The 27,681-nt window shown below is 37.1% G+C and overlaps 1 protein-coding gene across 5 annotated transcripts in view; it reads left to right on the top strand.

Annotated features, from left to right (window-relative positions):
* Positions 1 to 27,681, top strand: part of LOC23687777 (E3 ubiquitin-protein ligase TRIP12) — an 83,841-nt gene that overhangs the window by 2,799 nt on the left and 53,361 nt on the right. The window contains exon 1 of one of the 5 annotated variants that reach the window (XM_021854886.1): positions 10,570 to 10,680. The exons of 3 other annotated variants lie outside the window; for them this stretch is intronic. The gene's annotated coding sequence lies outside the window, so the exon portion shown is untranslated. Of the gene's footprint in view, positions 1 to 10,569; positions 10,759 to 27,681 lie in introns of those variants that run through there. One more of the 5 variants, XM_021854887.1, reaches the window with a different exon arrangement.

Below are 27,681 nucleotides of genomic sequence, written 5' to 3'. Positions count from 1 at the left end.
TACTACATTTCGAATTCAATAAGCAAGTCAGTTGGTTTTCATGATTTAATATTTGGAAATTCATGTCTGTTTCACATGACAGCCTAATGTTGATACACATGTTATTATACCGTGAAATCAATGATGAAATCCATATGGCTACCACACTCAAATCATGTGGTTTTCCTCATTGCGCAAATCTATAAGTAAAACACACGACTTTGACGTGTAGATTTTTCTCAGTGTGAGAGATTTCTTTGCTAATTGACCATTTTTGCATGTGTATATCGCGTGGCAGGTACGAAGATACTCTATGCCCTGGGAATCGAGAAAATTTCCTTTACGAAAAGATCCTCGACCAGCGGGACTCGAACACACGACCCTCAGCAGGGTCATGCTGAATAGCTGCGTGTTTACCGCTACGGCTATCTGGGCCCCCATTGTAATTGTAATTATAAAACGTAAATCGACTGTACTTTACGTAACTCGAAATCGAGCCTGTCGCGAGAAATGCTTTCCCAACTTCAAAACCAGTTGGGCTCATTCACATATTTCATAACGCTGAAAATGAACGTTTTAGACACCCACCAACCCCCTCATAACGCTTTTTGTATGATCATTCTAAAATTTTTGTATGAGGCGTAATAACTTGTGGAGAACCATCCACCCCCTTCCGCGTTATGGAATTTGTGAATAGGTCCTTTATAACTAGCATTTCAAACGTGTTAGAATAAATACCGCTTAGGTTTTCATTGAATAACTTTTTGCACAAGTGTCGGATTGTTTTGCGGTCTTCTGCAATATTCTTCATCGTAAAAATACCAATCGAGGTCTGTATACAGAATTTTTATAGAGGTTTATGAGCGGCCTCGGGTGATTTTTCTTTGCGAAATTAAGTTTTCCCATAGTAAATCATATACAAACTTTGAACGGCTGCTGCTAAAATATAGCTTCACCGATCGAGCTGAAATTTTGCTCAATTGTTACCGGACCCAAATGCAATCCAAGGAGCAAGTATTTTGTTCCATACTAATAGGTATGTGTCCTTAAGTTGTGACAGTTTACACAAAATTTAAATAATATTCACACAAAAAGCACTACAAAGAAGTGACTGGGGGTCAACAATGATCAGTTTTTACGTTATTACAATTACTTCATGTTTTAAAATTTTCGATATTTTGCGTTGAAATTATTTTTAGGAGCATATAATCAAAGACGTCTCTGATACAACCAAAAATAAGCAAGTCTTGAAGCACATTGGAGGTATCATTCTTAAGTTGCTTCTAGCAAAACAAATGGGTTTCATTTCATTTCCAAAAAACAATAAAAAGCCGTTATAGAAATAATAAAAATAATTGTGCTTTAACATAAATACCAATAATCAATAAATGTTTCAACTTTGCCAAAATAATAGTTTAAACGCTGTACACACTTGAATTATTTCACCGACCTCAGCAAAACGTTTCGTCGAGAACTCAACAGCTGAGATTTCGGTAATTTTCATTACCGAATCTCGGTACTCATTTTACCGAGATTATCCCACACGAATGTTGTCAAAAATAGAGAGCTGCATCTACCCAATGGGGGTACTTTGGCCCAATAAGCCAAATTTGGGTAAATGCAACTTTTCTTATGTTTGGGTCGGAAGAACTCAATTTTGCGTTAAATCAACCCAAAATTGAGTATTTTTTTCTAATGGAATTAAAGCCAAACTACCTAGTGGGGACCTTGGAAATTTAGCTAAAATTGAGTTATTGGGCTCAACTACGGAATTGCGTTGAAACAACCCAAAATTGAGTTGAATGCCGTCTCCGTGTAAGCTTCAACCCAGGCGAAATGACAATAAGTGTAGAAAATCACAGCAGAATGAAAAAGAGGCAGATAGAAAATAGTCATCAATGCATAAACTTTAGTAATTATGTGACTATTTTTATTTCTGAGTGATAGTCAAGGTGATAGTACATGTTTATTCAACGATATTATCTTGGCTGTTCAACTGTTAAGCATACTTAATTATGTTGATTCAACATTTAAACCACCAGTTGTCCATCGAACATCCAAAAATGCTTATTCAGCATTTGTCTAACAGGGTTATATAACGAGTAATTACTAAACTGTGGAAGAAAAGTTGAAGAAGTCATTATAACCTGTGATTATTGATTTATTGATCATCGTTATTCAAAATAATAGCATTTGTGCAATATTAGGGATGGTATACAAATTATGTCACGCTAAATTTCAACTTTTCTGACCCCTCCCCCTTTGTCACGTTTTATGTATGAGTCCTCCAAAATTTTAGTAAGGCTTGTCACGCTTGGCTTGAACACCCCCCCCCCCCTCGGAGCGTGAAGTAGTTTGCGCATGACCCCAAAATTCAATCCTAAGTTCACACCCCGGCATCTCAACAATGTTTAGTTAACTGAAAAACAAAAAAAATTTTTTTCTGGACCATTTCTGGCTAGAAATTTTTCACGCATACAGATAGGCAAACCGGCCTTGAAGCTCAAGTAAAAATGGAGTAAATGTCAAAACTGAAAAAGCAGTTTTGACGACTATGCTTATAAACTGGTTTGCTACTGACGCCTATCTCGATGCGTGGAAAATTTCTTCCCAGAAATGGTCCAGAAAATCACATTTTTCTGATCGCAGTACGCAGTTGAGAAGAAATGACATTTCAAAGTAGGCTCTCTGTAGGAAATTTCTTGTCCCACTCATACAAGGAATTTCTTTACTTTTCTTGAGCAAAATACCCGGATAAAAAATACAATACACAAACAATTTAACGTACAGTAACAGTACCATTCAAAGCATTGGAAATACAAATACAGTATTTTGTAAAATAACAGTATAGTAACAGTAGAATATATGGATCTTCCTTAGCCGAGTGGTTAGAGTCCGCGGCTACAAAGCAAAGCCATGCTGAAGGTGTCTGGGTTCGAATCCCGGTCGGTCCAGGATCTTTTCGTAAAGGAAATTTCCTTGACTTCCCTGTGCATAGAGTATAATCGTACCTGCCAAACGATATACGAATGCAAAAATGGCAACTTAGGCAAAGAAAGCTCTCAGTTAATAGCTGTGGAAGTGCTCATAAGAACACTAAGCTGAGAAGCAGGCTCTGTCCCAGTGAGGACGTTAATGCCAAGAAGCAGAAGAAGAAGAACAGTAGAATATATTGTTTAGAACAATTCCCTGTACGGTACATGATGTTTTTACAATATAACGTATGGGTGGTTAAGTATCGTTACAATACAAATATTGATTTTTTCTCATATATGACTTTGACAAAAACAATAAGATGTATTGTTTTTTATTGGTAACAAAATTTAGTGGATTACTGTAAAATATATTGTTTTCGTATTGTTTTGAATGGCAATTTGTGTATTGTTTTACAATACACAAACAATTTAACAAAATGCATATTGATTGGTGGTGAAAATAATAAAATTTGTATTTTTTATGGATTGTTCAAAACTTACTGAATATTTGTGCTAACAGTAATAGAAGAGTTTGAAATCCTACATAGAAGTATAGGTCTACAACATTGTTGCATTCGCCTTATGAAAAATCACAGGTATAATAATTATAATAATAATTTATTTTTACAAAACTAAATATTTTTCCTTTTCCAATATTTTTCACTAAGTATTTTTTGCTTTTTGCACTAGTTTTGTTTACTTATGTTTACCTGTGTAGCATCAGAAAAAAGTGAAAGCTGTTTTACACGAAAATAAGAATTTGACCAAAATTGTAAGGTATAAAAACGTTAAAATCCAATACAGTATTCTGTCACAATATATTAAATTGTTATTGAATTGTATATTCAATCAAGAATCATGTTTGTGCGACATACAATTCGTTATATTGTACATTATTGGTTTATTCCATTCACTGAATGGTACGTTTTTATCCGGGTAGCATACCTAGTTTATAGTGTTACTACTGTTGAACAGCCGACGTAAGACCATTGAATAAATATGCACTTGTTATTGTTGAATAGATTCTCCATTTCTGGGTAAATAAGGCTTGAATAATAGTTTTATTTTACTTGAGTCAATTATTATGCAACTAACAGTTTAATATAACAGCTCTGAGGAGCTTTTCTTAAAGCAACATTTTTTTTGGGATGCTTTAAATTGATAATTGTTTTCTTATTATTCTTCTTCTTTTTCTGATCGGTGGTGCTTTTCTTTTGTGCGATCTACTTTTTAACGGACCAGCATCTAGGCTATATGTCCAACCTATTCCTATTTATACTCCGTGGAGTTTACAATGTTCAAATCTGCGTTATCGATTATCTGCATAACGTTTTTGTGCCTGAAGACTTCCCTATTCTTTTTACGTCCGAAAACTGCTTCCCTTACTACTAAAAAGTGAAGGGGTTGGAATCGAACCCATGACCATCTGATTATCAATCAGACGTTTAGACAACTAGTCTACAACCCCTCAATAATTGTTTTGAGTTATTACACAGCCAAACAGACGTCACAACTAGAACCATTATCAATATAAAATATAGTCACGTGAACATTTACGTATAATGCTAAAAATATTTCTTTTGGCCAACCGCGAACTAGGTGGCGGCAGTAAACAAACGCAGGCTTTGGAAAATTTAACAATCATTGACACACCAGCCATAATTTCCTCCCATTTATCCGCCTGCGTTCATACAACACGCATGCAAATAATTATTATTATCGTTCGTGGAAGTAACGAGCCACGAACAAAAACAAGACAGACACACACCACCTACTGTTTGGCGCCGATCACTGTGTGTTAACACTTGTAACATTCGCTGATCCACTCCTATTCTGATCTCGAAACAGAGGCGAATATTTTCCATTTTTTGTGCTATGTTTGCAACCAAAGAAATGACGGGGTTGGTGGTCTAATGGCTACCGCTTCTGCTTAATATTCAGAAGGTCATGGGTTCAATCCCAGGCCCGTCCCTTTCCTCGTACTTTGTATTTGTATATTTCACTTGCTTCTATCTTCCATTCTCCTCAATCTATCACACTCACACCCTATCTGTTCATAGCAAAACGCTAGAACCAGAGACGGACAAGAAACCGTTTCCCTACGCTTTCACTCTATCATCATTATAGCATGCCTTTCCTTACGCCTGATACATAGGCAGTCTGCTAACCAAAGAGCAAACCTCTCTGCCATGCCTTTCCCCCAACCCATACACTCCCGCATGAACTGGCGTAGATGCAGTGGTATATACGGTCTACGTGGGAGCCAGTTTAATGCATCATCAATTCCTCCCCCTTTCCCTCATTGGTCAGCATTCTGACGTGGCAGGCGCCATTGTTGCCTAAAAATAGAAGATCACCAGCACTTATACACTGAGGGTGTCTGTTAGTCCCGAGCAGTCATTCAGTTGGTTCCTTGTGTAAGTGCAGCTGATCTGGCGATACTGGAGTAGCAACCACGGGCGGCCAATCAAGCTCAAGCTCAAGCTCTATGTTTGCAACCAAAGAGATGTTCGATGATCCAATAGATTATAATTATTATTTATTAAAGTTATTTTCAAGTTTATGCAAAACATAAATCACCCGAATGGCTCGATACTGTTGCAATATGTGTGAGTTGCTGCTCTTGAACGCTCTCTTGCCACGTACTAAACAAGAGATTGAATGTTTACATTCATAGGGCTCTCCGAATGCGATGTGCCACGAACTGTTATGATCCACGAACTGTTACACTTTCCGAATATAGTTCGATCGGCTTATTCGGATCAAAATCCAACACTGCGTCAAACTCGAACAAATGCGATGCGAGCGCTACTAGGAGCTCATTCATTTATTTCATATCGCTGTAATTGGCCCTTTTTTACACCCACCCACCCCCTTGTAGCGCTTTTTGTATGAATATTTTTCAGTTTTTATATGGACCGTAACATTGTTAGGACACCCACCAAATTTGTGAACCGGTCCTTGTATGTGCTTGTCAGTTATTGTTCAAACCTATAGGTCTTTTCATATGACAGGTCCGTCTATGCATTTGTTTACATCGGTGGAGGACCGGTGCATACACGAGGCTGTCATTTTCATAGGAGAACTGTCAGAGAGCTTCCCGATCAGCTGTTTTTGAACGTCATGTATATAGGCCTATTATTATCTATCTCCCAGTGCACTATGGGACAGGGACGCAATCTGGCGGGACAAAATTAATAACTTGGTAACGAAGCGTTCCCGGTATTTGGTGTCTTCGGCAAAGTTTTTTGTTACAACGAGGACCATCTACTGACATAACGGACATTTCGTAAATCGTCCGCTTAGGTGGCGCCACAATCTAACTTTTTACTTTGACGTTCTAGAGACTTGACATGTTCTGCAAAGTTGTTCATTTTGATAAAATAAACAACTCTCTCGAAGACGTCAAAATTCCACAGCCTACTGTTTTAGAGTTATTGGGGAAATTAGAGAAAATTAGTGAAAAAACGATTTTTTTTTTCACCGAATTTGACATTTTTCCTAAGAACCGTCATATAATATTTTTTGCTGATAAATATATAACAAACGCAAGCTCTGGTGGAAAAATTTTAATAATACGACGCATAAAAATTAAGAAATTATGAAAAAACCTGAAAAATAGAGCATTTTTTGAACCTTAATATCTCCAAAAGCGCAGAAAATCGCAAGCTCAAATTTTCAGGCAACATAGAGCAATACTTGATGAAACGGATGTCAAAATTCCAGAGAGGTATATTTTGGTGTTTCTGAGATCTATCATATTTTTACAATGATTATATTTCTTCAATACAGTTTATTTCCATGAGGAATCTGAAGGGACGATCGACTTCAAGAACGACTCGTTACGTGGAACAAAAACTTTCAGAAAACTGTTTAAAAAAGGCATCATAGTAGCCATGAAATTCAGTTTAAGAGCAGTTCCTTGAGATGATATCGAGTAATGTAGATGAAAGTGTAGATTAAAACTGGGTACATAATTGTTTTTCTTCAATAATTCAAATGTTATAGTATGCCATGAAAGACTTGATCATGTGTCAGATAATTGTTGTCATCATGGTTCGAGGTGAGCAATTTATTTTGTGAATGTGTTACTTTTAACACGGAAAATCAAATTTTAAAGCATATTCATGTCTATAACTCTAAATACTAAAATTTCAGAGCGCACGATCTCTTGTCCGGAGCTTGTAGATTTGTTTTAAAGCGGAAAGAGCGTTGATTCTTGGATATTTCGGAACAGAGGATACAGATCAAAGGTATCAATTTGGAGATTCCTTCGATTTTGAGAACTGTTAGGTTGTTTAACCTTAAATATGTGTTTAATCACCGGATTTGCCTAAATTTTGAGCATCCGGAAAAATGTGACAACGGATTCGAGATGAAATCCAAAGCCAGCTTGTACTGTGAGCAGATATAATAATTTCATGAAATAATAAAATATATTTTTACATACACTTTAATATTTGCCATGACAATATTAATCGCGTAATGGAAAGGAAACCGTAAAAAAATTAAAAAATCTCAAAAACACCAGAATACACCTCTCTGGAATTTCGACATCCGTTTCATCAAATATTGCTCTATGTTACCTGAAAATTTGAGCTTGCGATTTTTTGCGCTTTTGGAGATATTAAGGTTTAAAAATTGCTCTATTTTTCAAGTTTTTTCATAATTTCTTAGGTTTTATGCGTCGTGTTATTATTTTTTTCCCACCAGAACTTGCGTTCGTTGTATATTTATCAGCAAAAAAATATTATATGACATGGTTCTTAGGAAAAATGTCAAATTCGGTGAAAAAATCGTTTTCTCACTAATTTTCTCTAATTTCGCCAATAACTCGAAACAGTAGGCTGTGAAATTTTGACGTCTTCGAGAGAGTTGTTTATTTTATCAAAATGAAGAACTTAGCCGATAACGCCAAGTCTCTAGAACGTCAAAGTAAAAAGTTAGATTGTGGCGCCACCTATGCGAACGATTTACGAGCTATCCATTTATGTCAGTAGATGGTCCTCGTTGTTACAAAAAACTTTGCCGAAGACACCAAATACCGGGAACGCTTCGTTACCGAGTTATTAATTTTGTCCCGCCAGATTGCGTTCTTGTCCCATAGTGCAGTGGTGATGATTATAATACAGTCAACTCTCTTTTACTTTTACGGTATCTCGATATTGAGTTAGAGAACCATTGTAAGTTAATCCCTTCAATATCGAGTTATGGAGAGTTCACTGTATATATATATTTATTTATTCATTTGCTTAGGAACAATGTGCTTTACATTTCGTAACCATCATTGGGTGTAATCACAAATTTCATAACGCCAAAAATGGTCATTTATGATACCCACCCACCCCCTCGTAACGCTTTTTGTATGAATAATATTGGAATTTTGTATGAGCTGTAACATTCTTCGGACAAAACACCCACCCCCTCCCGCGTTATGAAATTTATGAATGGGCCCCACTGAAGTCATCTTCAACGACGTTTTGTAACATTATTCGTAAAATTTTAGTCATAGGCGTCGCCCACAGTGCATATTAGTAATATGATATTACAACACCAAAATCCATCTGCGCATATATTAAACATTCTGTGAACGTGTTCCACCAAACGTTTCCTCTGTGTCAATCGCAGCGCCATCTGATCATTTTCTTGCGGACACCAGGTGAAACACTACTGAAAACAACACACGCATTCAGAAAAAAAAAAACATAAAAATCCGAACACCCGTATCACCAACCCAACCGTGCTGTGTATTTTGTTGTTTTGCTTGTTCGTACAAGTTCGGTGGTGTCGCGTCACGAACACAAAATCGCATGGCTCATCGATGGCGCTGCACACTGGGTCCATGGTGTTATCTACTGGCCTAAATTAGTTTGAGTTTTTTCGTTGAAAATAAAAATCAATTTTTTTCAGATGTCTTATGAAAATGTTTCCGGGACTGACAATAAGGTAACAACTGTTTATTTCGTTCATAACCGCTAACAGTTGGCGCCAGCGGCAAAAAGTGCAGGCAACAACCTTTCGAACATTCAGATTCTTTCACTGGCCGCCGAGCGACGACACTGTTGTTTGTATTCCACCCACTGATCGCGCTACGCTGGATTCTCAAATTTTTCAAACTTTCAACACAAGCGCATGAAAGAATGGTATTCGGAGAACAGTCAAAATGTATGGAAAATAATGAAAAACGTAAATTACTTGCAATTAGGAACCTAGATCAAAGAAGTAGTGATAAGAAATCAAGTGTAAAGTGAATACATAACTTATTGTGTTTAGTTCATCTTCCGTGGTGCTTTCTTTGCTTCGTTTTTACTAGCACTGAAAAAGAGCCATCTATTGGCTTTTCAGTTTTGAATATCGCCCTATTTATTGAAAATTTGTTTATTTTGATCAGAATCTGAAAATAAAATAATCGCAACACCCTTCGAAAACGCTGTAGTCGTACGGTTTTTATGAACACAGCACACTATTCAGATAATACTCGATTGTTTTGATTTATACTTAATCCATAATATGAATTACATAAGAATTTCAAATGATAAAAGATATTAGATACAGCTAATAAAACTCAATAGAAAAACTTGTGAACCTCCAACGATCGTTGCGTTCATAATATGAATGGACAAATTGAATATCACAATATATTCCTATGAGGAATCAAAGATATCAAAGTAATTAAAAATTATTTAGGACAATCAAATATGTATAGCGGGGATTCGCTGGTATGAAACCAAAATTCAGAAACAAAACATGTTTTCGCGGCAACCTGGAATCGCGGAACCTAACGATCGATAGGCCAGTGCGTACACCACGCGCCTATTGACGCCTCGATTTGAGGTGATGGTATACCACCTCTCATAAGGCAAAATGTATGAATATCGATAGTCTTGTTCACAGCGTGTATGTATAGAGACTTCAATGCGACGATGCTCGAACGGCAAAGTCAGTTTGACATACTCTTGACATTTGAGTGCTTTTTAGTTGGAGTTCTTTTTTCAACCAACGAACATCGATCCAACCATCGAGTCATTTCATGTAGCAATTTGACAAAAGAGTATAAATAGATCTCTATTGATAACCACAATAATTGCATCTGACAATCGGACGTTTTGTGTTTCATAAGAATAATAAATAAATCAAGTGATGCAGTTCGTACGCAATTGGCTTGTTTAGGGTTATCCTGTTTTTTACAAATTCTGATTCTACGTTAAAAGCTGAGCCAGAATCCAAAGTTTCATAATTTTCCGAGCCCGGGAACTATTTTTAAAACACGTCTGAACTAAGTATGGAAATTGCGTTTGAATCACCCCTCGGTATATTTTACTTCGGGACGAGCTGTCATTATGTAAATTTGAATGTCATTGAGTCGACGGATTGAAATCTTTTTCAATCATTTAGTATATCAAAATTAAGGTAGTAAAGCGCAATAAAATCGTGTTACACTTACAAAAATGTGCTCTTTCGATCAAGCTACAAAAAACCGTGTATTTTTCATCACTAAACAACCCAATTTTTGGCTCAGTGAAGATATTGAGATTTTAACCTACGGGGGGCAACACTGTGCGGTGTACCTGTGTGAGTGAGTCAGCTCGCGACTCGTCTCCGTCTCGTCGTCAGTCGACTGCCAGTTTTCAGTCACAGTCGAAGCAAGGCAGCCGAAGAGAAGAGTGTTCGCTCCGTACTTGTAGTGACATTTTCGTTCCTTTGTTCAGCCAGTGTATGAGAAAAAGTAAGTGGACCTCTAAATCGATAAAATTTTCCAATTTTTCCTGAATCTGTGGGTTAATCCGTTCCTGGGACTGCAACCGTAAGTAGTTACTAGTTTCGAATTTCGTTTCCATCTGGTGAATCGACGGTGGAGAATTATATAATTTCGACAATGAAAAAAGTGCCACGGACGGAGAGAGCACATAATGGCCGCGATGTGTCGAAGAGGAAAAAACCCCAACCTCCAATCGTAGGACGATGGGAAAAATTGCGACGGAATTAGTATTTTTCACTCGATTTCATCGAATTTTGTGCCTAATTCGAGAGGTTAAAGATTTTCCGGATGACTTTCGGTACCACAGTGGACACCCTCGGCCGCGGAAGTGAGATATTCGAGCCAAATGGAAAAGCTGCCAAGAGTGCGAAAAAAGTATGGCCATTTTGTAGCCAGCCGTGAGACTATCGTCATCATCAGGCGTAGCGCTAGTGCTACTCGTACCTTTTATTTAACATGAGCGATATTTTTCCTCTGTTCCTCGGGAGCTGTTTTGGCTCAGTGGTGTTGTTGGTGCTGAAAGGTTCCTGAAAAGTGTTGCTTGTCGTGTTGGAATCGTGTTCTGGGGAATGAAGTCGCCGTTTCATGGCTACGAATATTGATTGGATGGAAAAACGGAGCTGTTCGGAAGATGCTTCTGGTCGTTAGTTAATTGCGAAGTTATTGAGTAATTTATGCGCAATTCGTTGGTTTCTATCATTTTTATGTACAAAGTTTGTTTTTTTTCGCTTTTTGGTGCAGACCAAAACCAAGCTTGTATGTAAAAGTTTGTTATTTACAGAATTGGTAGCAGGTGCTTCCTTGACATTGTAAAAAGTTTGAAACTAATATGTTATCGTCAAAAAGGAAAATACAATTATTCAGATATACTTGGTCCCTCACTTTCTCTAAGCTCTCTGTTTTGACCAAAATGGTATTTAAAATCTCTTGTTTCATCATCCTGCTTGTAGCTTCATAGATTATTACGCGACTAATCAACTGATTCTTCAATCATTTCGATTCAGATTCTTCAGGGCAGACCTTAGCCGAGTGGTTAGAGTCCGCGACTACAAAGCAAAGCCATGCTGAAGGTGTCTGGGTTCGAATCCCGGTCGGTCCAGGATCTTTTCGTAGTGGAAATTTCCTTGACTTCCCTGGGCATAGAGTATCATCGTACCTGCCACACGAGATACGAATGCGAAAATGGCAACTTTGGCAAAGAAAGCTCTCAGTTAACAACTGTGGAAGTGCTCATAAGAACACTACGCTGAGAAGCAGGCTCTGTCCCAGTGAGGACGTAATACCAAGAAGAAGAAGAAGGGCAAACCTTCAGGAATTGACGTAATGATTTCTCCAGAGGTTTCATTTGGAGTACTTTAAGCGACTCCAGCGAGGGATCTTTGTACTCCAGAAATTCTTCATTCCTATGCCAAAAATCAAAACATGAGTTTAAAAACTTATGCAGAATTTGCTCTGGGGGAATCCGTGAGCATATCAACGCCTCCAGTTATCTCCTAGAGTAACAGCTAGAGAATACACATAAAATACAAGTGGAGCATACCAATATTTTTTCACTTATTGATTATCGACTTCGACCGAAATCTTCTGTTGTTACTCTAGGAGATCTTCCAAAGATACCAACAGAAATTCTCGCAGGAAAGCTTCTTCAAGAAAAGCTCCTGGAAAATGCCTGAAACTACTTTTGAAGACTGGAAAATATTTGAAATAATCACAGGAGAAATTTTTAAAGAAATCAGGAGAAATCTCTGGAATAGTTCCTGAAAGTATACTTAGATAAATTCATAGTTGATATCTGAACCTGTATCCGCCCAGCAAACAGGAAAAAGTTCAAATCAAGCATAATTCTTCAATCCGACGTATCTGCAAAAATAAACAAATCGAGATTTGCTTTGAATGGGCTTGACAAACGCGTAATCTACATATTGAGCCTACAAAAGTATTCCTAAAACCATTTTTCGCTTTTTTGAAATAAATTTCAATTCTGCCCTATGTGCACTTTACTCAATGTTTTGATTTGGCTACATACACCCTACGTTTCTAGAGCGACTCAACTGTCAACATTTTTCATTCTAGCACATACACCGTACATATGCTCATAGTAAAGCGACCTATATGCAGAATCAATACATAAAATTTTAATCAGCAGATACGTCATACTGTTTGGGAATCACTAAACATGTTGTAAATCGAGAAATTCGGATTTCCACAGCTGCAGCTAGCTGACGCGTCGGCAAACTGATGTGGAACACCATCAATATTCTATTCTAGACAATATTTCTTACCAAATTTCTCACAAGAACTGTTCTCCATCTACTTTGTTATTCACGACTCCGACAGGTGGTCCTGTTAGTTAAGGGGGCAGGATCCGTCATGAATCCTTGGGGTATCGATGATTATTTGATTTAGTGTTAGTGTGCATCGATTTTTATTCCAATTTCAGACTGACACTGTTTTATTTCACAATTTACCTGCATTTGCCAATGTTCACCGGATAACTCGAAAATAATATTTTCATGTAGAGTACCTTTTAAAACACAAAACTAATTTAAATTCCTATAATCTGGTAATATGTTGTACGGGTTGACAATCACATTTCTCACTAATACCATCTACAGATGTTCTTGCAATAACATAATAATAATCTCGATAATCACTTCAACTCCCGGAGAACACACATTACTTTCGAATCGAACTTAAATATTCCACTTTTCAAACAAAACATCTCAAAAAACTGCTTTTCAAAACAAGAAACTATGGGACAAGATTGATGTTGATAGTTTACATGCGTTATATATCGCGACTAACTAAACTTTGTGGGCTTCGTGGCCGTGCGGTTAGTGTCGTCAGGCAGTGATCGCATCATGTCACGGGGTGTGGGTTCGATTCCTGCGTCAGCAATAGAAACTTTTCGTAAGGAATGTTTCTCGGCTGTGCCACTGGAGCATGCTTGTCCGTTGTCTAGTGTTAAATTACAGTCTGTGCAGCTAAATGGCTGAAGACGGTGTCCGTGTCTTTAACTTGCGCATCAAGCAAAATGTGCTAATAAAAACAATCGCATTTCAGTTTCGACTTGTACAGCAATATACTCGCACTTCTGTCCGAACACACACCATGGAAAACACGATTCGGAGTGGCATCATCAAAGCATGGCTGCCAGAACTATTTACCTATCTTTTCCTCTAAATGCAAGATGTTAACACACAATTTTCGTAAAAAAAACAGTGATAATGTCGAGAAATTACGCTTATAAACCTCTTTCATTTATTTTATGAACTTTTCACTATGCCGATTGTGGAAAGTCTTTCTCTTGTTACGTTGTACAGACAGATATTTAAACTGCATGTGATCATCATCGTACCATCCGGCAGCATTGCTCATCAGCTGTAATCCTGATACCTCCCAATTTCCTCCCATCGTTCTGTAAACAAACTTATCACAAGACTAGACATGACTCTTTCTGGCTGGAACTGATACGGAATAAAAATGCTCCAGAAGTGAAAATTCCGAAGATCTGCCTTGAATATAGTGAGAATTATTCAAGATTATGTAGGTTACAGATCTCCGGTGATAACGTAGAGAAAAATTAGTGCAGATGGATTTCAGAAGATTCTGAAAAAGGTCGAATTGCGTTTCCATTGTGTTTCTTCTGCTGTAACAGATCATGGGAAAAATAAGTTTTCCGTAATCGCTTATTTTTGTTTTCTGGAACTCGCACCTGAGGACAATTCAAGTTTTCCATAGACACATCTAACGAAATATTATATGCAAAAATTAGAGCATTCAAACTTGGTTTTAATTTAACAATATAGCACGAAAGAAACAACTAGTGGTTCGACTGCTGGAAACAACATTTTGACTAAGGCAGCGTCCATTTATTGTGTAATGCAAAAATTTAAGTTTCGCCCTTCCTGTAAATGTAAAAGTTTTGATCTCTCCGTAACGCTTTTTGTATGGGAAATTTCAAATAGTATTATGAACCTTAACGCTTCCTAGAACGTTACGTTATTTATGGCGCCATAATGCGATGTATTTAAAAAAAAAATGCTAGAAAAGATCTTCATGCAACTTTTCAGTAAAAAAGCTAAACTCTTATGAAAATGAATAACTTTCATTCAAAATTGCTTACATCATTAACACAACGCAATTACAGGCAAACGTGCTTCAAAAGTGTCTCAAGTGGTTTCATGTAGTTCTCTATCGAAATTTCAAAAAAAAAATAAACTTACAGCATGCCGAAGAAGATCATTTTGTACATCAATCGGCATTCATCACTATTATTCTGAACACAAAGTATTCATTGAGTAAGAGCACTTAAAGCTTAATTTAGTTCACTCAAAAAACAGAACTGAAAATATAACCCATATTGTATCGTATAAAATTGCAATACTCTCCACAACACCACGATTTACAAAAAGTAAAGCAAAAGTTTTTCAGATAATATCATTTTACATACACTATAAACCATACATTTTGCAGACACACTAATACAACAACACTACAGTCATTGATGATCAAATCAGACTAACGGAGCGTTGAACGTTAAGATGAAATTGGAAACATTCGTTGTATAGTTGAACGTAAAAACTGACGAAATGACTAACTTTAATAAGTTTTATGGGAATTTGCAAACCGGTGTATGTGCAACTACAAAACAATACTGGTGTATATGACGTGACGCATGTGAAAAACGAACTGTCAAACCGACGCATCAAGCAAGGTGTATGCATCAATCAAGGTATGATATCGACGAACCATCAAGGTGTATGTGAGCAGCACAAATCAAAAGGGTTTATTCGATAATTTTACCAGTTTTTCAAGCTAATTCAAAACAAATCCGAATTGTTTAATAGTGCTTAGAAACAGTGTTCTTTTTTTTCAACTTATAGTAGATACAGTAATAGAAAAAATGCAAAACATTTTAAATAGGATTTAAAATGCTTAACAATATATTGCATTGCATTTTTCTCGAATCCTTCCGAATGTTAGTTACGCCTATTTGAAAAATCATGCTTGAAATTGTTGCCATTTCGGCAATTTTCAACGAATTGTTTATTTTTTCATTCATCATTGGGATTCTTGTAAATGTCCATCGCTTTGTAATCATTCCGGTGAGACACTGGGTCAAGTCGTGTAAATATGACCCCAACTTTTCAATAAACTTTTACCCAACTTATTAGTATAAATCCTACTCTAACTCTACTTATTTTTATTGTTTTGACTACGGACGTGATGTGAGTATTAAATTAAATAATGGTACCAGCTTTGGCTGTTGGTGTTTTTTACGGTTATTCATTGGACCTTCGTTGAACCAAACCCAAATAGGCTATTTTTTTTTCCTTCTAAACTGTCAAATTTGGGTATTAAACATTATTATTTCGAAAAAGCAGCTCAGACCTGATCGAATTAGATCATGTTAAGAGTATTGCCCTCCTAGAAATAGAAAAATGATTGACATTCCTCAATCTCGTAAAAAAAAAATGTAAAAAGAAATGGTTCACGACTAAGTCACTGTGTCATCTAGATGGCCAATATCCTTGAAATGATACATCACGACCATATCTGAGTTAGCTCTAGCAAGTCATGATATTTAAAATCTCAATTTCGACAGTTTAGAAGAAAACCTATCTTCGGTAGGCAGATCCTATAAATAACCAAAAAATACTCAAGGTCAAAGCTGGTCTTAGTGTCTCATTTAGTGTTTCCATAACGTTCGTAGTCGAAACTATAGAAATAAGTTAGTTGGAGTCAGATTTATTATAATAAGTTGGGTAAAAGTTGATTGAAAAGAAAGTCGGGATCATTTTTCATTCGACTTGATCCAATATGAGCGGAATAACTCCGAACCGAATCCTAAGGAAATCCTAAACCATCTATGCAGAAGTCTGTGGTTGGATTTTTGAAGATGTTCTAGATGTCTTGGTGGATGTTTTTAGAAAATCTTTGGTAGAATCACCGGATAAAATCCTACAGGATTTAGTACTTTCTTGAAGAACATCCAAAAGAATGTTTAGAGGAATTAAAAACAAAATTATTCAAGGAATTTCTTAGAAAAGTTTTTGGAAGAATTCCGTGGTGAATAATCACTACCTAAATGAACTCCTGAAGAAACATTCGGAGTAATTCTAAATCTCTGGGGAAATATCTAACTTAATTTCTGACGAAATTCCTAAAGATGTTCATGAAAAAAGCACACAGTAACACGAGAAGAATACTGTAGTTTTTACGAGGTTTATTTTTGCGAGATTTTTTTTTAAGCGGTACCGCCTAAAAAACGCCTTATTTCAAAAATCGACGTACAATACTCTGCATCAGAAAACTTTTTCCGAGTTTTTCTTACGTTTTTTTTTTTTTTTTTTGAACAATGTGTTTTTACGTTTTTAGTTAAATGTTTAATGCTATAAAATCAGAGTGTTTCGTAAAGCCCAAGCAGGGCGGTTCGTTTTCGCGTCGTCGAAGAGTTTTTTTTTTTCCTGTTTTCGCGCGCCTTGCTGGGTGCTTTGTGAAGCCCAAGCAGGAAGGATCGTTTTTGCACCGCCGGTTTTTTTTCATTTGAGCGCGTCTTGCTGAACGGTGCTTAGTAAAGCCCAAGAAAGCTTGTCCGTATGCTTTAGGCTTGTTGGTGACGCAATTGAAGTGGTTTGAAGCTCCCTTGTCAACGATAAATCATCAATTGATGAGCTCGTTTCATGCTTCTATTTCCAAAGAGGTAAATATGTTTACACATACAGTCGACTCTCCATAACTCGATATACAAGGGACCATCGACTTATAGAATTATCGAGTTATAGAATATATTGCAATAAAAATCTCGAAATCGAAAGAACCAAATTTTGTATTTCCAATACATATATGATCACTTCTGTAAGAAAGCAATATTATTTTGTTGATTGAATTTTCAAAATTATTATTTGAAAACATTTTTCGAAATGCTTAAAAATCCCGTTAGTTTCACCAACAATATTTGTTTTGTTTTACATGTTTTTAAACTTTTATTTTATTCTTTTATTTATTCACCTCCAAATAATAATTGGTCCAAGTTTCCCTGAAAACGAAGAATTTTAAAATAGAAACCGAGCTATAGAAGGAAATTTACCTCTCACGTGACATCGACTAGTGGAGATATCGAGTTATAGAAATATCGACTTATGGAGAGCACGGTATATGGAAATTCGAAGGGACTGAATAATTCATCGAGTTATATTATCGAGTTATAGAATATCGAGTTGTGGAGAGTCGACTATCTTAACTCAGGAGCGGTCGCGCATTCAACCATTTCCGACATCACCTCGCTCGAGCTGTGTATGAAAAGCGAACTTTTTTCAGGGTGCGTGTACTCAGTACACGCATGCGACTGATCTTGGGTAAAAAACGGTATGGAAATGTAAATAGATAACTTTGTAAATTGAGGTTACATGAATCGCATCCCTTACCAAGGTGAATCCAAATTGTATAGCTTCAAAATCCTTCCCACTAACAAAAACTCCTTCCCGTGACAACCATGAAGATGCAGAAGTATACTCGGTCTTTAGGAACAATTGATGTCACACTAACATTCCTTCCCTTCTCTGTTGACCGTAAGGACGTGGCCGGCGTCGTTATTGTTTCTATTATATTTGGAATTTTCGAAATTATACACTGAAGATTGTACTCCAAAGCTCCATCTGTTTGTTCCTTGTACAATTTCGATTATTCTGGTCAATAACTGAGTAGCAACGTACAATTCGGTTATCAATGCTTTTGCTCAAATGTCTGATCTTATAGAACCAGGAATCAAATTCTTACATTCTGATCCAAGCTTCGTTTTGTTTCTCTTGATTCCTGTTCCTGATAGCAATTACCAAGAATGGACACCTAACTGTAGAAGAATACTCCTTGGCGCGAACTTTCCGGATTAATAGTGGAACTTTTGGACGTACCTTGTACAATCGATTTCCCTCGTCGTCTCCTAAGTCGAATCCTCTCTAACTCAGTGTTCCCTAACTGGATGAGATCTGATTCATTTTCCTATATAATCTTACCTCTCTAACTTGATATTTCCATGCCAATTTTCAAATATCCGTCAAATGTTATGTTAATTAATTTCATCTTCTTCTTCTTTCTGGCGTTACGTCCCCACTGGGACAGAGCCTGCTTCTCAGCTTAGTGTTCTTATGAGCACTTCCACAGTTATTAACTGAGAGCTTACTATGCCAATGACCATTTTTGCATGTGTATATCGTGTGGCAGGTACGAAGATACTCTAAGCCCTGGGAAGTCGAGAAAATTTCCAACCCGAAAAGATCCTCGACCGGTGGGATTCGAACCCACGACCCTCAGCTTGGTCTTGCTGAATAGCTGCGCGTTTACCGCTACGGCTATCTGGGCCCCTAATTAATTTCATAAATATTGTATTGTAAGGGGATGTGCCTGCTGTAATGGTTAGAACTCACGCCGAGGATCTGGGATCGAATTCCATCCCCGAGATAGTCACTTATGTCGTAAAAGTCATAGTGACGACTTCCTTCGGAAGGGAAGTTAAGCCGTTGGTCCCGAGGTGAACTAGCCCAGGGCTAAAAATCTCGTTGATAAAGATAGAATAAAAAATGTGGTTATGATTATACTGATGTTCGACAAGCCATTTAATAAACACTGCAGTAAATATTACGTTCACTAATACACTTTTTTTCCGATGTATCGTTAGGTGTTTTTAAGTAATTCTTTCAGAACATCCTATCTCCTAGTTTTTTGTGATCCCCCAATCTCTGGTCAACGTAAATTTTGTTATTTTCAATCGGTATCCAGAAGAGGCTTCAAGGTAAAATAAAAAAGGACAGGGGTGTTCAAAAATAAAAATAAGAAAAACCAAAACTCATAAATTTTTCGAATAAAAAAACAAACATTGTCCAAAACGTGTCAATCTGAACAGATTTAGATAGCGAAAAAATTTACTTAAATCGAAAATAAAAATTTGAGTAATAGAGGGTTAAGAAATATTTGAAGACAACATTGGAGAGAAATCAGTATCTTCGACGAAATCGTAGCCAAATCAGTGAAAAAACTCATGGATTTAGCTTTTTTTTTTTAATGATGATAGAATCTTTGGAAAGATTCCCAAGAAATTCATAGTGAAATCTCTGTAGTAATTTCTGGGATTACCTTTAAAACTCCAGGTTGATTTGAAGGGCTCAACACGAACGAACTTCATGAAAGAATTCCTTAGGAAAGCCGTTAAAAATCAATATGCGAACTAGTGACAAAAATCTTCAGAATAATTCCTGAGTTAGTTTCTGATTAGTTTCTGGAAAAAAATCTTGAAAAAATATATAGGGAGCCGGATCCTATTCTTGGCACTTTAGATACCAGTTTAGTACCACAGTGGATACGAGTAACTGACACTGAAGAAGATTGCAAGTGGTAGTCGAAATACGCGTATCTGTTAAAATTGTTACTAGGATATTTCATTTTTCAAATTGAGTGGCCACATGTCGCTCTGCGTACGTTGGTAAATCGAAACACAACTGTAACCATCATAAGTGAGTTTTGTTGTAGAGTCTGTACCCTTGTTGTGCGGGGTCACATGCTGCCCGCCCGCTGACTTCACTGTTGCTTACTGTTGTCTGTGAGTATGAATCCACTTTCGATATGGTTTGTGGTTGCGGTGGCCTTCGCCTCGCGATAAGTGGGTTGATGTGAGCGAAGCATAATTAACATAATATGCTATCTGTATGCTTCTTCTCGCTTTCTCATCGACCGACCAGCGCCAGCGCTAGAGGCACCCCTACATCACCTTCGGCTTCTATTTGAGCATTTCTATTACTGCAGCACCAATGTCAGTTGAGCTAACACTTGGGTTTATTCTACGACTGGCGTGAGGTGAGAATTGTCGGTGTCGTATAGCGAGGTGACAATTCTCGACTCGAGTGTAGTGACTCTCCATTTGATTTGCACGGCGAGTCACTTCACTCGAGTCGATAATTGTCACCTCGCTATACGACACCGACAATTCTCACCTCACGCCAGTCGTAGAATAAATTCAACTTTTATAGATGAATAGGATTTGTTACAGTGACTTAAGTCACACCAAGAGTTGAACTAAAATCAGCTGAATAAAAACTTTGACAAGTAGCTACTATTGATTACCTAAAATGATACCGACAATGTTCCATATGGATCGTCATCGATGTTCGTTTCAAATGAAATTGGAGCCTTTATCGTTCGTAAAACTCCCAAGTATTAAACTCAATAGTCGCTCTGCCCGGTCGCTACATGGTATCCTTCCGTCCGGTTCCACATAAAAGGCTCTACACACAGGCTGCCTTGGCACTGAAAAAGCCAAGTTTTCCTTATTCCACTGAAACCCATATTCGGTCGCGTCATCGATGGTCGTCCGTTTCGTTATGCATCAACGAGAGCATAAACAGGCAAAAGGGGCTCAGCTACATCATACACACTAGGGTGGTTTAAATTTCAATTCAAAGTTTGATATTTTCATATTCCATACGTCAACTCTGATAAACGAATGTTCTTGTTTGTCTTGATTTCTTGATCAATCGGATGAAAACTGCTTTTCCATTGTTGATAAAATGCTTGATCCTTACTATAGCCTTAATGTAGTTCAGTTAGAGAGAGTAAAAAAAAGAGAGCCTCTTAATAGGTCCTTTTGAAAAATTACACGAAAATAATCCGAAACCACAGTGAACAATATTGATAAAGTTTTACCATTAGGTCACTTATTTCGATGATTGATGAAACAATTAAATCACTATGTATTTTTATCATGAGGATTGTAAAGATGATATGGTAGATTGAATATTCAAACCTTTTTGGGAATATGAACCGCCCTAATACACACTCGTTGATATATGTATGTAAGTGCGGTGTAGATATCTGTGCACATAAGCGCAACATATGACTTAAATCCAGTTCTGAGTTCAGTCGGTTCCAATGTGTTGTTGTCTCGCTGGGCCGTTGACTGTGTGGTAGGTGCTTACTACCGTCTCCACTTCTTACGCGTGGAATCAGCGACTGGCCTGGCGCAAGGTCGGGGCGATCGTCGGGATCGATGAACCCCGGTTTCCGTTGTTTGTTTTGTGAAATTCATTTCACAGTAATAAATTAGCTGGATTGCGATTAAAAGAAGAAACTTGACGAAACCATTTCGTCCACCACCATTTCGACACAGTCGCGAAATCATCTTTGGAACCTCGATTTCATTGGTCCTCGGCTTTCTGCGCACAGATAGGGGGACAGTCAATGTGCGGATTCCGAGTGCATTTGGCGAACGTTTTCCTCTCTTGTTCATATCAAACGTAAGGGAACGACTGAAATGAGTGTAGGAGCCATCATAACGAGCGATTCATCGACGGTTCTTGCCGTTTTGTTCCGTGCTCCGTGCACTGTGAGCGGAGCGTGCAGTGCATTATAGGGTTAGTGACCCTTCTGTCAGCAGGATGGCACGAAAGATGAGGGGACTATTCTATGGGGTGTGCATTGCTTCGCCAGATAGAAATGGTTTCCGGCTGCTGCCGGTGATGATTTTTGTGGGTGAGGGAAAACTCTTCATTTATTGCATTTTGTCTATCTGCGTGTTTTGGTTTATGAAGAGGAAATTCATTTCGAGATTTCTTGTACTTCAAAGGAAAATGAAATTATAATAAAAACATTATGTTGCATATTTGCCCTGGCCACGATCACAGGGTTTGACGGTGCCAAAGTAGAAGGTGCACCATAATAATACCCGTCTGTGAAACATATCACCTTCCCAATACTTTGGCACACCTCCAACGGTTCATGATTTATCATGAAACGGCTGCATTCAGGCGGAGGATCTGTTAATATGTTTCGGCATATTGTCAGGTCCTCTTCGAACGGAGGGACCGCCAGGGCTCATTAGTTACTTATAAACCAGTGCTGGTTTTTGATGTTTCAGTTCGTTTACACGAGCTGTAGCATCCTTTCTACTAATCAGCAATGGTGGTTAAGTTTCGAAGCCAACGTGTGATCAATCGTTTTATAATGCAAAAAAATGGGTGTTTGGTGGAACTGTGCGTTACACTCGTCGTTATTAAATTTAGTGATTGTGAAGGTGCTAATAGTGATTTTATAATAAAATTTATGGCGATGAAAATTTGAAAATGAAAGTGTAAGTGATTCTAATAGTTTTGTTAGAAATATTATAATAATGATGTGAACTCTACTGTTTTAATAATACATTGTGCAATCATTTCTCTGAATATAAACTTTATTGCCTAGTTCTTCAAACGTGCATGATAAAAGTGTTAATAATGACAGCGAGTGCAGAAGAATGGATCAAAGTGATTTTTTTTTTACTGTAACTTTCTTGATCATAGTGCTAAATCGTAGTTTGAGAAGTAATGACTCTACAGCAATAAAAATAATGATACATTTAAATTGAATATCTTTTGATTTTTTTAGTAATGCTAACAGATGGTAAATGGTGATAACAATGAATTTATATGAAAATGGTGTGATGTGAAAAGTGATATAATGGAAAGTGTATCTGAAGTGTATTACGAAAGTTGATGAGTGATAATCGGTGATATACGTGATAGTGTCGAAAATAAAAGTGACGATAGAGAGTGATGAAATGAAATGGGGAATGAAGACCTTTTAATCAAACTACAGTGGGATTCCGTTTTTGGCAACAAAGTCGAAATTTTCAGTTGCCAAAAACGGAACCGTGCCAAAATCGGAACCCTTATTTTAAATTTTATTTTTCAACTACTGGTTTTGAAAACATCATTAGAATGTTATTACATCATCCTTATAGAACCATATGGCATAAAGACTTCTGAACGGTTCACTTCGAAGCAGTTTTCCGTAATATTGTACTATGCTATGGATCTATAGCGCCGAAATGTTAATTGTGGCAAACGTTCTACATCCATGCTTTTTACGCCTCAACGTCTTTAATGATTTTTAGAAGCTTTATGTACACTATTTGTATGAGTGGGCCATGTAAAATTAATCATCGCAAAAATGGCTTTTATACTGAACATTTTCCTAAAACTGTGTAAGAATACGAAAAAAATTAAATGTGTTACTGTATTCATACAAAAACGTTTTTAAGTACAAATTAAAAGCCCTGGGTATTGAAAAACATCAAAAATCAGTTCAACTTTAGGTTTTAGCGTAAAATTTTACAAAATTCGGTAAGTTTAGAATACTTTCCTAATTAATGTTTCTGATAAAGTAAAGCATTTCATAATGAATGATTGAATGCAGTCAAAAGACCAAACATAAACAACTACATCTCATGATCCATAAATGCGACTCGTAATTTTGTAGAATACACATACAACTTTTATTATTTTTACTTGAAGTGAGTTTTTATTTAGCTAAACATATAAACATATAAAACATATATTTACATATATCCATGTTATGAAACCTCAAGAACCTGATAGGATTCTTCAGGTGCTTGTAAGTAATCTACAGGAAAACGCTAAGGTTCCGAAGCATCTTGCTAAGAATATTGCTGCTATATTGCCGAAAATTCTCAAGTCTCCAAGAAAAATTTTCAAATGTTTTTTATTCTTAGGTTACCACTAGCACTCCTCAAATTCCTCTGGAAACCTTTTCAAAATCTAGAAGATTTCACCAGAAATACTCAAAATACCACCACAAATTTACATTTTCCTGCTAGGAATTACCAGGATGACCTAGAAATCTTAAGAGATTATTAGGAATCACCAAATTTCGGACTTAATCCCCAATAACCAACTATACATTCTCAGGATCCCACAAAAAAACCCAAGTGTTCGCTAGGAATCTGCAGACATTCTCAAGAATCCGTTAAAACTTCTGAGAAGTCCCTTAAGGACTAAGAATCTCCTAAGGATTCTCCAGGCTTCAGTTAGGAAACTCATAGTCCCAGCTCGCAAGGAACATTTTGTTTATGTTGAGACCCGTATCCTTGATTAAAAATCTTGTACCAAACTCGTCTCTTAAAAATCTAACGTCTTAAATAATTTCCAACAAAGAGGGAACGTAGCTCTAATTTGTTGTCGCAGAAATATTAATATACACACTAATACCACAAACAAAAAGTTAAAACACTCTTAATCGTTTTTATCGCACGCTTCAATTATTGAGAATAAGTTGTAGTTTGGACTGTGTTCGCATATGTGCCGGTATTGAATGGAACATTGGAATTCTTAAAAAATAATATGCAATATAGTAAAATCTTCATTTTTTATGGATTATATGTTGCCACTTATGCAATTCACTAGAATTAAGCAATTTATTCTATGAAATTCCTTAAAAGTTATGATGCACGACATATTGTTGTATTTTATTTTATCACTGCGGTGTGTTTTTCATGCGCAATGTATGTAACTTCATAATAATAACAGTGAGCTAAAAAGGTGACTTTTAGTCGCCTAATGTGCTTGTGCTCTGTTCAAACAAGCTGTTCCAAAACTGGAGAGAAGTGATTTTGAGTGTACCACCTACTGGCAGACCCAAGTGGGCTGGATACTTAATAGGAATGCCTAAGAGATTGATCTCTAGTTGAGATTGTGGTGGAGATGAATGGCCTTATGAAACGTTGCGAATGCATGACAAATGACCATCCTGAAGTAAATAAGCGCATACGGGAGCCCTTAGTAGTTAATGAGATTTGGGGGAATATCAACGAAAATGAAGATCTGGAATGTAATCGGTATGTAGTTGACCTGCCATTCAGATAAATAATTTGATAATATTTATAAAAAATTACAAATTTTAATGGTATTCAAAAATGTTGCCAAAAACGGATCCATTTTGTTGCCAAAATCGGGGGGTGCCAAAAATGGAGCATGCCAAAAACGGAGCATGCCAAAAACGGAATCCCACTGTATTTCGTTCTTCACTTTAACCACTCTAGTAGCATTTCAGGCCTTATCATAGTTTGATAGTAGTCTGAACTACTAGACTGCAAAACTACGGCAAGGGCTGATTGCTGCTAGCGTACACAGTGACCATTTGAGCAACATTGCTTAGGAACGTCTGTGTGATGAACGCAATAGAGGCTTATAAAAGCAAATGCTGGGAAAGAGCTTAGGGCAGATTAAGAGTCCCAGTACTACCCCTATTGCATATTTCTCTCCTTGAATATCATTTAAGCTATTTGAAACGCTTCTGAGGTACAATTCATCCGGCAATTGTGATTCACCAGAAGGGTTTTTAATAGCTATTGGGCTCATACTTTGCAACAATTTGTGCCGTATGTAAGTGCACCTTACTGCTAAGTTTTAGAAAAATTGACCGAACGAATGACGAAAATGCCCAAGCTATTCTTCATCCTAATCGACTCTATACATACTCTATATAAATATACGAGTAGACAAACAGGGGGCAACGTGGCGTAGTTGACTACACGTTCGCTTCATAAGCGGATGGTCATGGGTTTGATTCCCAGCCCTCCCAACAAAAAACTCTTCGTCAGTCCGCTTGAAAACTATACGAGCTCCACCCGTTTAACACAGTGGCCGTCTTAAATCGGACTGACAGCTGACCCTCTTCTGAGCGAACATTCTCTAATGAACCCGAATAACATGACGATCGACCAACGGCAAGGAATAATGGACTTCTCTCTGGACTGATAAAAAAGCAACGTCGCAGGTAACGTCGGATCAGATCCACAATTAGGGTAAACAGGTATAATACGCACCCCCAAAGGAAAAACTGCTCTATCGCAGTGGTAAATGCATTACTTCTATAGTGTTTGGTGTTATTTACTTAGTTGGCCATGCTCTGCATGCAACCTTCTCTTGCCAGGTAGCTTCTAAAAAGAGTACAAGAAGTTTTCTGTAAACGGTCCAAATCTTGACGTTTCAAAACAAAACGGGCAATATGCCCCTCTCGTAGAAAAAGTTCCGCAGCGTTGTAGCTATGTTTCCAAAGAGAATTCCACCACTTGCTAAGCTTAAAAGGGTCAATTAGCAGTCTTCTTTCCGGTAAAATCTTTTGTTATAAGTACAATAGTAGAGAATGGGCTTCATTTACAACGAGGCTTGCCTATCGGACAGAAAATTTTGCGCCGTAAAGCTGATTTTTGATATTTTTGGTATTTCTATTGGTTGTTTATACTTCCCAAAGATCTTATATGCGCAATATCATTGTTTCGCGGGTATTTAAGATATGTAATCATATTTACGTGTTTAAAAAATTTGGATCCTTTGAAAATGAAATGGGGCTCATTGCCCGGTTGGGGCGCATTATACCAATTTACCCTAAATTTAATCGATAAAGCAGATAGGAATACGGACAATGTGCTAAAAGGAACAACTCTCAATTTGAATTCGCTCTGGTGATGTCCAAGCTGGTGAATAACAGCTCAATAAGTTAAGCAAATAGAGAATAAAAAACAGTTACCAAATAGACCATTTCGATTCTTCTAGTGTAATTGATATAATAAATTTGTGTATGGCATTATACGGTTTATACAACACAATTTCGTGATTATGATCGATAGGGAAAATACGTTCTCTTTTATATACCTATTTTGTATACCTCTCAAGATCTTTAACAGGAAAAGTCCTAGTTTTTTGGATGACCTTCAACGCTTTTCAGTGCAAAATCGTTGGCATCGTGGTATCGAATCGTGTTAGTCTGTTGAACAATCGCCATTGATGACCGCCGATGGTTACTGCTATCATTGCTTATATCTTTATTGCTTATATATGTTCGTAAAAAAAAAGTTTGAGCTTGAATGTCTGTTTTCCGTGACCCTAGTTAGCAGTACTACAGTGTTGAAAGCGGATTTTTAGGCTTGTCTTGTCGTTACTAAGGTTAGGAAACAAAGTAATACATGATACTTGGACAGCTTTGGACGTCTAATCATGGTTTTAGAAATCCACTGAATACGCCTCTAAGAATATTCTGGATTTGTATATTTTTAGCCACAGGTTCTGTAGGAATTCATAGTTGGCACGACTTTCACTGACGATGGATCAGAGGTAGACGAACTCATCCACTACCTTGAAA

This window comes from Aedes aegypti, chromosome 3 (genome assembly GCF_002204515.2).
Source record: "Aedes aegypti strain LVP_AGWG chromosome 3, AaegL5.0 Primary Assembly, whole genome shotgun sequence".
Taxonomy (NCBI): domain Eukaryota; kingdom Metazoa; phylum Arthropoda; class Insecta; order Diptera; family Culicidae; genus Aedes; species Aedes aegypti.
The sequence above is the reverse complement of the archived record's forward strand: the minus strand, read 5'-3'. Positions and strand labels throughout refer to the sequence as shown.